The sequence below is a fragment of the Mesoplodon densirostris genome, chromosome 4, assembly GCF_025265405.1.
Source record: "Mesoplodon densirostris isolate mMesDen1 chromosome 4, mMesDen1 primary haplotype, whole genome shotgun sequence".
Classification (NCBI taxonomy): domain Eukaryota; kingdom Metazoa; phylum Chordata; class Mammalia; order Artiodactyla; family Ziphiidae; genus Mesoplodon; species Mesoplodon densirostris.
In genome coordinates, this window is record NC_082664.1 from 5,363,029 (window position 1) to 5,375,063 (window position 12,035).

A 12,035-nucleotide genomic window follows, 5' to 3' on the forward strand; every position below is an offset into this window, starting at 1 on the left:
TCCAGGTTGAGAAGTACGCCCCCAGTGCGTGGTCCGGCCACTGGACAGCTTGGAGGGTCCCCTGCATGCCCACCGTGCTGGACACAGACTCAGGCATTTATCTGCCAGCCGAGCTGGGCATCAGAGACAACTGTCCAGTGCTGGCGTCTGTTTTGACAGGCTGAGCCTTTCCCTCTTTCTGGAAGTGGGTGGATGGCAGGGTGGATGCCTCTGAAAGTGCCCCTAGAGGGAGATAATGGACCCCATTGTCTGTGGCTAAGCGGATGCCCGTCCCTGTCCCTTAACTCTCATTCAGGGATACAAAGGGGCTCAGAACATGACAAAGACACATAGTTGAAGGAAGATTCACTGTCTGGTCTCCTCCTCCCTCCGTCTTAAGAAATCCACATCCAACGACCACTGATTTTTGCCAAAAAAGCAAGGGGAAATTGTCCCAACACGTACCCTGGGCAGTGCCAAGGGTAGAGGAGGGGGACGGCCCAAGTCACCAGGATTAGATGGGGGACTGGTACTTTGGGTACAAACATGGCACCAGGACACAGGGCACCGCAGGGCCGGGTGGCCAAAAAGGATGTGGATTCCGTGAGGCTCTGGTCCGGGGCTCGGTAAAGCCCCTGCCGCAATGTCCTGGGCACGCCATTGCCTGGGAACCTGGGGCTGGGGGTGTGCTTGACGTGAAGGCGAGGAGGAGGGGAGAGTGAGAGAGCTGGAACACCTCGCTGTACCCCAAGAGAGGGCAAAAGACGCTGCCATCCACACGTCCCAGATGCTCCCAGGTTTTAGAGGGAAAAGAATTTGATTACAACCAGAACGTGTGAGGAACAAGATAAGCTCGTTGTGGTTGACCAGCTGACCGGTCACCTGGCGAGTGCGGAAGGCCCAGGACGGAAGCTCCGGTCGGCCCTTGCAACCGTGAAGGGCAGAGCGGGCTGGGGCTGGAGGTCAGGGGCTAGGCTGGCGGAGCAGAGGCTGTCAGTCAGCGTTGGGGAGGAGGGAGCTTCAAGGGGGCCAAAGGGCTGGTGGCATCCGAGGCTGCAGAAACCTCAGATGCAACAATGGCTGAGCGTGTCCCCCGGAGCGGCCACAGGGCCTGAGAATATTGTTGGGGGAACCGGGGAGTGACAGCCAGCGGGGGAAGTGCTTGCAGGGGCGGGGGGCAAACCCCACCTGGGAGAGGGCAGCAGCTGGAGGAGCCTGAGTCTTGCAGGAGGGGAGAGTCTCCAGTGTGTTTGCAGGTGAGGGGAAGGGGGCTGCATGAGGGGCGGGGGATATGGAGAGAGCAGAAACAAGGTCTGGCGGCACGACGAACACGGAGGCCCCAGGAGGCGGGGGCTCCCCCGCACCTGGACCAGCAAGCATGCTGGGCACCGGAAGGGCAGAAGGTGAGGTGTGAGGTTCGTGATTTCGGCGCGGCCTTTCCACCCTGGGTATAGGGCTGAGGTGGCATGAACTTGAGAAAACCAGGAAGCAGTGAGGAAATGGACAGAGAGAAATACACTCTGCAGTGCAAACAGGCTGATGCGCCCCATTGTGCAACTGTGGGCCACGCCACATCGGGCGAAGTCTGAATTGTGCAGTGCACAACCTGCCCAACTGTACATGCCAGCCCTTTGCAGGAGCAGGGTGTGACACTCACGCGGCTGTCTGTTCTCAAGAACGGGACTGTGAGCCAGGCCCCCAAACAGCCAGGTGCTGCTGTGAACACAAGAAGGTGGCACAGGATAGCTGAGGAGACAGTCATGTCCACAAGTGGAGCCTTGAAGGAGAAATTTCTCCAGGGAGTGAACAAGGAGCTCCAGGGCTGGTGGACAAGACAGGGATGCCAGCTGCTCCAGCTGCAGCCAAACAAGGGAGGTGAGAGCAAGGTCCTTCCCAGGGGACCCAGCAACCTCAGGGACAGCAGCAGCGCAAGCTCAAGGCTGGGCACAGTGCTGGGCCCAGCAGTGCCAGCCTCAGCTGGATGGATGAAGAGGCTCCATGAGGTTAAATGCTTGCCCAAGGGTGGAGCCAGGGTTTGGACCCAGGTGTGGACTGAGGCCAGCATCTTTCTAGACCTCAGGCGGCTCACATGTCCACATCCAGCGCCCGGCCGGCAAGCAGCCCCTGGTCCTGGGAGGGATGGGGGCTGCCTGAGATCTCTGGCAAGAACAGAGAAATCAAGTCAGTCTTAATTAAGTCGCACACAGGGACCGGGGGTCCGGAGGGGCCGCGCCACCTGCCCACAGCTCTCATTGTGCACAGCTAATCCCGTCCAGGTGTCTGCTGGCAGCCCCTGATCAATTAGTCACTGCGCTTGAAGCTGAGTGTAATTAATTATTCAATTTTGAACTGTTCCAGCTTAATGCGTCTGAAATGACATCATGCATCCTGGGGGTTCTGCAGGCGAGGACAAAAGGCAAACAGGTCTGAACAAAGCCCCCCCGTGCACCTGACCAGCTCCGAATGGGCGCTAACCCTCCGCCGCCCAGCGCGTCCACCACCTCCCCAGCCCCCCACATGGGGCTGCTGATGCGGTCCATCCCGGGAGCCTCGGCCTCCGGGTCACGGACCCGCAACTTACGACGTGTCCTGTCACCACCCCAGCTCCCCAACCCCACCAAGGGCCTGGCTCTTGGGCTGCAATCAAGCTCAGGCTGCACTGGGAGCGACTCCTACTCCCCCCGCCCTGCGCCCCAGCTCTCTGCTGTCACCACCGCTGCAACCCGGGCGGAGTGGGAAGCCTGGGGCCCCGTAATCCCTGGGGAGACGGATGGGCCCCGTGAGGGGGCTGCAGCCTGCTTCCTATCAGAGTTTTCTCTCCTGCACGGGGCCCCCGCCTGCCCCAGAGATGCGGTCAGGGGCTACAAGCAGCGGGCAGGGCTCCCTCCTGCTTGTGTCTTTCAAGGGGAGGTGGTGGGTTCCCTGAGCCACCCTGACCTGCACCACTGAGGCCAGAGAGCATCCAGGGGGCTCTCCTGTCCTGCCTCCCCCCTGTCCTCCACTGCCGTGGCCCAGGCCTGCCCGCTCTCAGTAGCCCATTCACAGAACCGGCACCCTAGCATGGGCATCCACCCAAAGTGACAACGGTCTCTCTTGAACAGCCCGTGGCTCCCGATCACCTTGGTCAAGTGCAAACCCTCAGCCCTGGCTGCAAGGCCCCCGTATCGCCACCCCGCTCCCCGCTTCCCTCTTTCAACCATGTTTCTCTTCATGCACCACTGACACTCTGCGGGTCCCTGAACTTTGGGGCTTAGGGTGGCCTTCCCAGGCCCCAGTGCCCCACCTCTGCCTGCCCAGCAACCCCTTATTCGTCCCTCTGGCTTTCCAGGCCCACAGCAGGCCCTGCCCGACGGCGCCTCTTATCTCAATGCAGACTACGCGTGTGTTTACACGGCAGTTCCAGCTGGGGGTCTGGGGAGCAGCGACCTCTCTCCCTTGGCTGTGTTTTCCGGGCACCCAGCACAGTGCTTAGCACATAATGGAGCCTCCAGAAATGTTTGTTGAATTCATGAAGGAAGAAATTATTAATCGGCCAAATTGAACTCATTATCTCCCCCTTCCTCCCTGCCAACAAGGGAGGCCTCGCACCCTGCATCTGGGATAATGGTGTCATTATCAGACGCTCGGGCCGCCCAGCTGCAATCCAGGCCACTTCATCCTCTCCCCTCTTCGCTGCCCAGGGCCGTTGTATTTATCTGGGCTGCCTCAAAAAAGACCCCCCAATCCTGCCTTTCTCCACCCCCATCTCCCAGCCTAGCTCAGGCCTCATGGTCTCCACCCAGCCTCCACCCTGGGGGCCCTGCCTCCACTGACCCCACCCTCCAAGATGGGCCCCAACTGGGCTTTCTGAAATTCAAACTGGACACGAACTGCTGTGCTTTAAAATGCTCAGATGATCCAGCAACTCCATTTCTAGGTGTACACCCAGGGGGATGGAAAGCAGGGACTTAATAGATACTTGTAAACCCACGTTTGTGTTGTTCACAATAGTCAAAATGTGCAAACGAACCAATTGTCCGTCGATGGATGAATGGATAAGCAAAATGTGATATATACATGCAGTGGAATAGTATTGTCTTAAAAACAAACTCTGGGGCTTCCCTGGTGGCGCAGTGGTTGAGAGTCCGCCTGCTGATGCAGGAGACGCGGGTTCGTGCCCCGGTCCGGGAGGATCTCACATGACGCGGAGCGGCTGGGCCCGTGAGCCATGGCCGCTGAGCCTGCGCGTCCGGAGCCTGTGCTCCACAACGGGAAAGGCCACAGCAGTGAGAGGCCCGCGTACTGCAAAACAAACAAACAAACAAACAAACTCTGATACCTGCTGTAACATGGACAAACTTGGAAGACAATATGCTCAGTGAAATAGGCAGTCATGAAAGGTCAAATCCTGTGGGATTCCATTTACTTGAGGTTCCTGGAGGGGTCAGATTCATAGTGACAGAAAGTAGAAGAGTGGGTGCCAGGGGCTGGGGAAAGGGGGATTGCATGCCTCATGGCTGTAGAGTTTGAGTGTGGGAAGATGAAAAAGTCCTGGAGATGATGGCGGTGTGATGGTTGCACAGCAACGTGAATGTACTTAATGTCACTGAACTGTACACTTCAAAATGGTTAAAATAGCAACTTTTCTGTTACGCATATATAACTACAAATTTTTAAAATCCTAAAAAATAAAGATTTTCTAACTGCTCAGGTGCATCAAATGTCCTCCGAGCTCCCCTCACCAGCCCTGCACAGCCTGCCCTGCCCAGGCTCTACCTTCATCCCACCTCCCTGCACTCTGGGTGCGCACCCTTCCCCCTTGGCACCAGACTCTCCATCAAGCTCTCTGCCTCTGCACAGGTTAATCCTTGGCTCCCCCAAACCTGCCCACCGCACCCTGTCTGCCTGCTCAGCACCCTGCCAGGGCTGGAACATGTTCTGTCTCCTTCTGTGTCCCCCACAGGCCTGGAAATGCCTGGTAACAACACAACACTATGTAAATATTGGGTGAACTAGTGATGGAAGGAATGAATGCTTGGGTCTCTAGTGGCCCCCCCACCTGCCCGTGGCTTTCCCTGCTGTTATTACTTCCTGCTCCCCAAAACTCACAGCTCCCACCCTGCCGAGTCTCCCAAGAGGAGGAGGCCAGGTGAATCAGAGACAGAAAGCATGGCCCTGTCCAGCTCCTCCGAGCAGTCCCCCATGGCCACGCACTCTGGGCAGTGGGACAGTAGCCCTGAGGTTTGGAGGAGCCAGTGGAGGCTCCTAGGCCTGGGCCACACTCCCCCCAACCGGCAGGTCCCTCATTTCCAGGGTCCCCTGGGGAAGAGCGAGCGTCTCACATCACCCAGAACAGGACTCTCGTGCTGGGTTGTTCCTGCCCCGTGCTCCTGACTTTTCACTCATTTGTTCAGGGTGAGAGCCACTTTGGGGTCAGATGGACAGAGCCTCAGTTTCCCCCTTTGTAAAGTGGGCACTGCACATCCTTTGTGACTGGGGGTGAGAGCTCAACAGCAATTGCTACAGTTTGCCAGACTCTCCCCAGCAAGCACCGTGGAGAGCGCCCGGGCTCCAGCCACAAGGAAGCCCACGCAGCTCGGGGTCCAGTGCAGAGACAGAAAGGAAGCCAGGAGTCCCAGGATTAATTCTTCCTCAAAACCAGTGAAGAGCCACAAGACGGCCATTTCAGTGGACACTTGGATGCATCAACTCAACACGCATCCACCAGGAGACACGGACTCCGCGTCACTGGAACCAGATGCAGCCTGCGGGGCCGCTGGAGGAGGCGGTCCCACTGCACACACGGGTGAGCGCTCTGCATCCACCCTGAAAGCCACACGACAGGGGCCACGCAGGTGGGAAATCACAGGCACGATTCACTTACAGAAGAAACACACACAAGCAAACTGAGCTGTGGGTTCAATTGATTTATAGTGTCAGACAACAGAATGGCAGTTACTGGAGGGAGGGCGCGGGAATGTTTGCCACGGGGGAGAGCATGAGAGGGCTTCCGGGGTACAGAAATGTGCCAGGTCCGAGCTGGGTCACGTGGTGTGTTCATTCGGTGAAAATGCCTCAGTTGGCGCATTTATAATATGTGCGTTTTTCGGTGTGTTTACTACGCTTTAGTAACAAGAAGGGAGAGGACCTTCATATTAGTTTTGTATTTGAAAGCTCCTAATTTGCAAACTGTTGTTATATGCACAATAAACTCTTATTAAATGCTTAAAAAAAGAAGAAGAAGAAGGAAGAAAAGAAGAAAAAGGGAGGGAAGGAGAGGGGAGGGGAGGGAAGAGAAAACCTAGTCAAACACACATAGACCCCTCTGGAGGGTCTGGCTGAGGCTGAGGGCAGGGGATGCCTTTCCCGAGAGGGGACACTGAAACTTTGCCTGAATCTTGGGGAAGAGCGGGGAGAAGGGGGTGAGCTGCCTGGGAGGCCCAGCTCTCCGGAAGGGGCTGGTGTGGCTTTCTACATAGCGGGGTCTTCTTGCTGGAAGCCTCTAAAAAAGTGGGGCTTGCTAATACCATACGATCTAGCAATCCCAGTCCTGGGCATATATCCAGAGGAAACCATAATTCAAAAAGATATATAGACCCCCAATGTGCTTAGCAGCACTATTCACAATAGCCAAGACAGGGAAGCAACCTTAATGTCCATCAACAGAGGAGTGTATAAAGAAGACGTGGTACATATATACAATGGAATATTACTCAGCCATAAAAAAGAACAAAATAATGTCATTTGCAGCAACATGGATGGACCTAGAAATTATCATACTGAGTGAAGTAAGTCAGACAGAGAAAGACAAATACTATATGATATCACTTATATGTGGAATCTAAAAAAATAATACAAATGAACTTATTTACAAAACAGAAACAGACTCACATAGAAAACAAACTTATGGTTACCAAAGGGGAAAGCAGGGTGCAGGGGGGAGGGATAAATTAGGAGTCTGGGATTAACATACACACACTACTATATATAAAATAGATAACTAACAAGGACCTACTGTATAGCACAGGGAACTCTACTCAATATCTTGTAATAACCTATAATGGAAGAGAATATTAAAAAAAGAATATATATATATATAAAATAAATTTATTTATTTATTTATTTGTGTGTTTATTTATTTTTGGCTGCATTGGGTCTTCGTTGCTGCGCGCGGGCTTTCTCCACTTGCCGCAAGTGGAGGCTACTCTTTGTTGCGGTGCATGGGCTTCTCATTGCAGCGGCTTCTCTTATTTCGGAGCACGGGCTCTAGGCGCCCAGGCTTCAGTAGCTGTGGCACACGGGCTCAGTAGTTGTGGCTCACGGGCTCTGGACCGCAGGCTCAGTAGTTGTGACAGGCTTAGTTGCTCTGCGGCATGTGGGATCTTCCAGGACCAGGGTTCAAACCCGTGTCCCCTGCATTGGCAGGTGGATTCTTAACCACTGCACCACCAGGGAAGCCCAAAAAAGAATATATTTATATATATATATGTATATCTGAATCACCTTACTGTACACCTGGAACTAACACAACATTGTAAGTCAACTATATTTCAACAAAAATTTTTTTCAAAACAAGTGGGGCTTGCTGAGCCCAGAGTCTGATTCCCAGAGGGAAGCCGAGAAGGGACCTGGGTAAGGTGGGCGCAGGGCTGACCGTCTGCTCCATTTGGGAGGCAGGGTTGGCAGGTGGACTACTGGGGTGGCCGGGGTCATCATTCAGAGCAGGCCTCCAACCCTGGGACTGGCCTTGTGCATGGCCTTGGGCCAGCAGTGGCAATGATCAGGGAAAAATCAGGCCAATGTTCCAGGCTGAAACATCCTCTCAGCATCAGCGCTGATGGTTCCATGCTCCGAGGGAAGGAACATTTTGGCATGGTCAAGCCTCATTTCCTCCATCTGTGGCGCAGTAGGGATGGGGCTCTGTGCCCGGGACCCCCAGACTTGGAAGCAGGGGGAGCAGGCGTGAGCACACATCCCACTGCTCGGTGCGGTCCGAGCGCATTTGGGAGGGCCTGGTGCCCGGTGAGCCTGCTCAAGGCAGCCCAGGGTGACGCTGGTCTGGCACTGCTCCCCATGCGGTCATGTCTAATTGCCGTTGCGGCCTAGCTGATTAGCACAGTAACCACCAGCCTCAGGAAGGAGGTGGACTTCAGAGCGCCAGGAATTAAGCCGAGACTTTGCAAGTTCATGCCTTTGCCTGCCCCGGCTAGCAACATGGGTCCCCGTGGGCAGAGGCGGGCCTTATCCAAACTCGGCTCAATCGCCCTCATCTGTTGACCAAACCAGGGTCATGAAAAGGCAAGCAACCCCCTGGGCTTGGTCCCTGTCCCTGCCATCCCAGCGGGGACCCTGGGACCCCATTTCCCCCAGAAGCAGTCCGGGAGGGGTAGCACGGCCGCCGCGCTGGGCCAGGCTGTGCCTCGCATCCAGGGAACACCAAGCCCCATGGCTTTCTAAGAAAGGATTTTGGCCAACGCCTGTGGCCACAGCCTGACCGCATGGCTTGGCCACAACGAGTCTGTCTGTGTGGGATTCTCCAGGAATCGTTTGTCTCGGAGGATGTGGTCAGAGATCCAGGGCAGAGGTGGAGGGCCTGACTCCAGTGTTCCAAGGATTGGGGCCATGGTTGACAAGCCCAGAGGAAGCGTGGACATTCATACGGGTGGGGGGAAGCCAGAGCTGAGGGTTTTTTGTTTTTTTTTTCACTTTCTAATGATGAAAAGTGTCCAGGGGCCACAAAGGTCGAGAGAAGAACAAACCAGCGTCCATAGAGTCTTACCCAGATTCAACAGCCCAAGAGTCTGCACACTTGGAAGCCAGCATGCAATCCATGGCAGGACCAAGATCATCCCCCTCCCCTCACACGCCAACCCATCTGACACACGTTTTCTCCACCCTGGTCAGCTCTCTTCTAGAAGCTTTCTCTGCACCCCAGGCCCATGCCCTTGGGAAGTCCTCTGTTCAGACAAGACCCCCCAACACACATGCACACAGGGCTCTCTGGAAAGTCCCTGAAAGTCTTCTGAGGTAGCCCCAGAACAGGTGGCACAAAAGAGCCAGAGCTACTTTGGGTACCACGAGACGGCCACACGCCACCTGACGCTGTCAGAGCCCCAGCACCCGTGATAAATGTGCTGGGCTCCGAAATAGCCTTCAAAGCGAGTGCCCCGGGCCGTTCCAAAGCCGGGCTCCTGGGGCTATTGGGTTTCATGATTTCTCTTGCAGCCTTGGTTACCGGGTTAGCATGAATCTTCTCACCCCTTAATTATAGTTCTGGCATTCGGAAAACACCAACACCTCTCCCTCCCTTGGTGCCCTCACCCCATTCCTCCCCACTCCCAAACGCTCGGAGAGCCGCAGATAATCCCCAGGGCCATTTATGACTAGCCCCGTCCCTGTCCTCCAGCGTCTGACCACACACTCATCGGCCCAGGCCTCTTAGCTGCCTTACAAGGTAATAGTGCCCGCCAGGAGACGCTACTTCGGGAAGAGTCAAGAGGACAGAGAATGTCAGGATCCTTTTTTATGCTCTGAGCCAAGCCATTCCAGGGGCCGCCTAGAACAGACGGGTTCTGTATCCGAGACAACTTAACACACGCTCTCTTCCCCGGGGAAAGGGGGAGGGGGAGGGGGACGGGGGTGCGGGGAGGAGGTGGAAAAAGTAAGCCCATGGCCTCTTTGGCTCAGGTCGGATGGAGCAAATTAAAACATTGAGGAATTTCCCCCTTCCAACTGCAGTTCTGTTTTAGGTCTGATGTCTGTCAACCAAATTAAAATAGATGAAAGCCAGCCTCAACTGTGTCTCTGGGTGGAGAGGGGAGGTACGCCTTCGTGCTGGGGACGGGTGACCTCGTGCTGGGCTGCTTCCCTAATTGATCGCATCTCCAGGGTGGAAAACAGATTTGGCATCCAACCCTCCTGCTCTTCCCCACGCCCCAGCCCACGGAGGGCACACAGCAGGAAAGCCACAGGGAAACTCTGGGGTGACTGAAAGTTCTTTGGAGGCAAAGAAAAAGATTGTGGGAGAAAAAAGTCAAGCCCACCAGAGCAGGCTGTGGATGTACACAGTCCTGGTGTTTTCAGGGACAGTGGGCTTAGCACAGGTCCGAGTGGGCCGGGTGTCTCTGCAGGCTGTATCGGGGCAACAGGGCGATGTGTCCACCACACCGAGGGGGACAGACCTACACTGCCTCGCCCTGCTCCCACCCCCTCCCAGACCCCATGCTGTCAGAGGAAAATGGACAATTTGGCAGTTTTAGATTGGAGACCGGGAAAGACTCAGGGAAATGGAGGGACGAGTGGTGGCCACCAGAACCGCCTAGCTGGGAAAAGGACACGGCTGGGCAGCCGTCCAGGAGGGAAGATGGATGGCGCTGGGCTGGTACAAAGGGTCCCGGCGGCCGGGACACCAAACAGGGGGCCTCTGAAGTGTCAGCCCCTGGCCACTGCTTGAACTCATCAGGCTCCAGTGCAAATGGCAGTGAATCTCCAGTGCTGACTCGCCCTCCGGCCTTCCCTGGAGTCCTCGAGAAAATCATGCCGGGAGAGAGGGTGGACAGGCGCAGTGAGAGAGGCACCCTAAGGGAAGGCTCCAGAGAGCACCCACCACAGACGGAAACCCCAAAAGAGGCACCAAGACACCCCACGCCAACATTCTCATGTAGTCCTCTGACAGCCCGCCGAGGGCTGAAGTTTCCCTGCTTTTGCCACAAAGCAGCAGAGAGAAGAGCTAGAGTAGCCCCTCCCTCGGGGATGCCCAAGGAGACGCCCTGCACACCCCTCCCCCTGCCCCGTGTTCCCCCAAGTCCAAGCCCCCAGGGCCCGTCTGGCTGTCCTTCCCTGGGCCGCTGTGAGCGCGGTGGGTGGGTGCGGGGAGGTGCTCTCCGCTCAGGGGAAGATGCGGAACAGTTTCCAGGGGCTCAGGCTTTCCGCTCCCAGCTGCCCCTCCTGTTTCTTCCCTCCCCCCCTGGGCTGGGCCTGCACATAGGTCATGCCACCTGCCGCTCTTCCCGTGAGATCACTGGACAGAAATGGTGGCATCTGCTGTCCCCGCACATGGCCGTAACCAGATCAGCGAAGAGCCCCCTGCCCTCCTCCCGCCCAGCCCCGCCAACTCCCTAAAATAGCCCTGATGTATGTACGGCATCTCCTAGAGCAGAACCGACCCGATCATGTAAACATCCCCGGCGTCTCACGTATGCATGGTCGTTATCAATAAGGCAGCTGGGGCTCCTGGGGCTCATTCTTGCAGGGGCCCCGGATCAACGGCACACATGTCTGCCGCGGCTGGGGGCTGAGGTCAGTGTCCGTGTGGGCCTGGGCTTGATGAATGGTCTCTGCTCGTGCTGACATCGATAATTATAGGATAGGCTTCGGGACAGGCAGGGGCCCAGCTGCAGGACGCTACCCCAGCCACCTCCTTTTATACAGAGGGAAACTGAGCCCAGGGAGGGAGCTGCACAGCGAGTTGGGGACCCTGGCAGCCACACACCACGTCCACTGGCCCATCTCTAGGCTCAACAGAAAAAGAGGGGGCGGGGAATCAGGGTGCCCTGAAGGCCACCAGGTGGGAAGAAAGCTTTGTGCTCAGTTCGGCCGGATGGGGACATGCCTTTGGTTCTCGAGAATGGGCCCCGAAGAGGAAAAGAGGCTCAGAGCACCGGAAAGATCCTCAGACTAAGAACCCTCAGCATGTCCTCAAGGCCCTGGACGCCCCTCTTGGAGCCCCAGTTGGACCTGGGCAGCAGGGTTTTGGAACCTGGTCACTGTTAACACTTGGGGCTGGATCCCTCTGTGCTCTGGGGGTGCCCTGTGCCGTGGGGGACATTGAGCCCCATCCCTGGCCTCTACCCACCACGCGCCATTAGCATCCAGTTGTGACAATCAAAAATGACTCTGGACATTGTCTGACGTCGAGACAATGTTGAGAGATGCGACTGTGCCTGGTGACCGCCCCGCTCCCTGCCTGGTCTGGGAAAGGTGCCCGTGGCTGTCCCCACTCTCTGTCTCCTGTCGCACCGCAGGCTCTGAGGTCAAGTCACTTGGCCAGGACAGTGAAGGCTGCAGAAGGTTCTGGC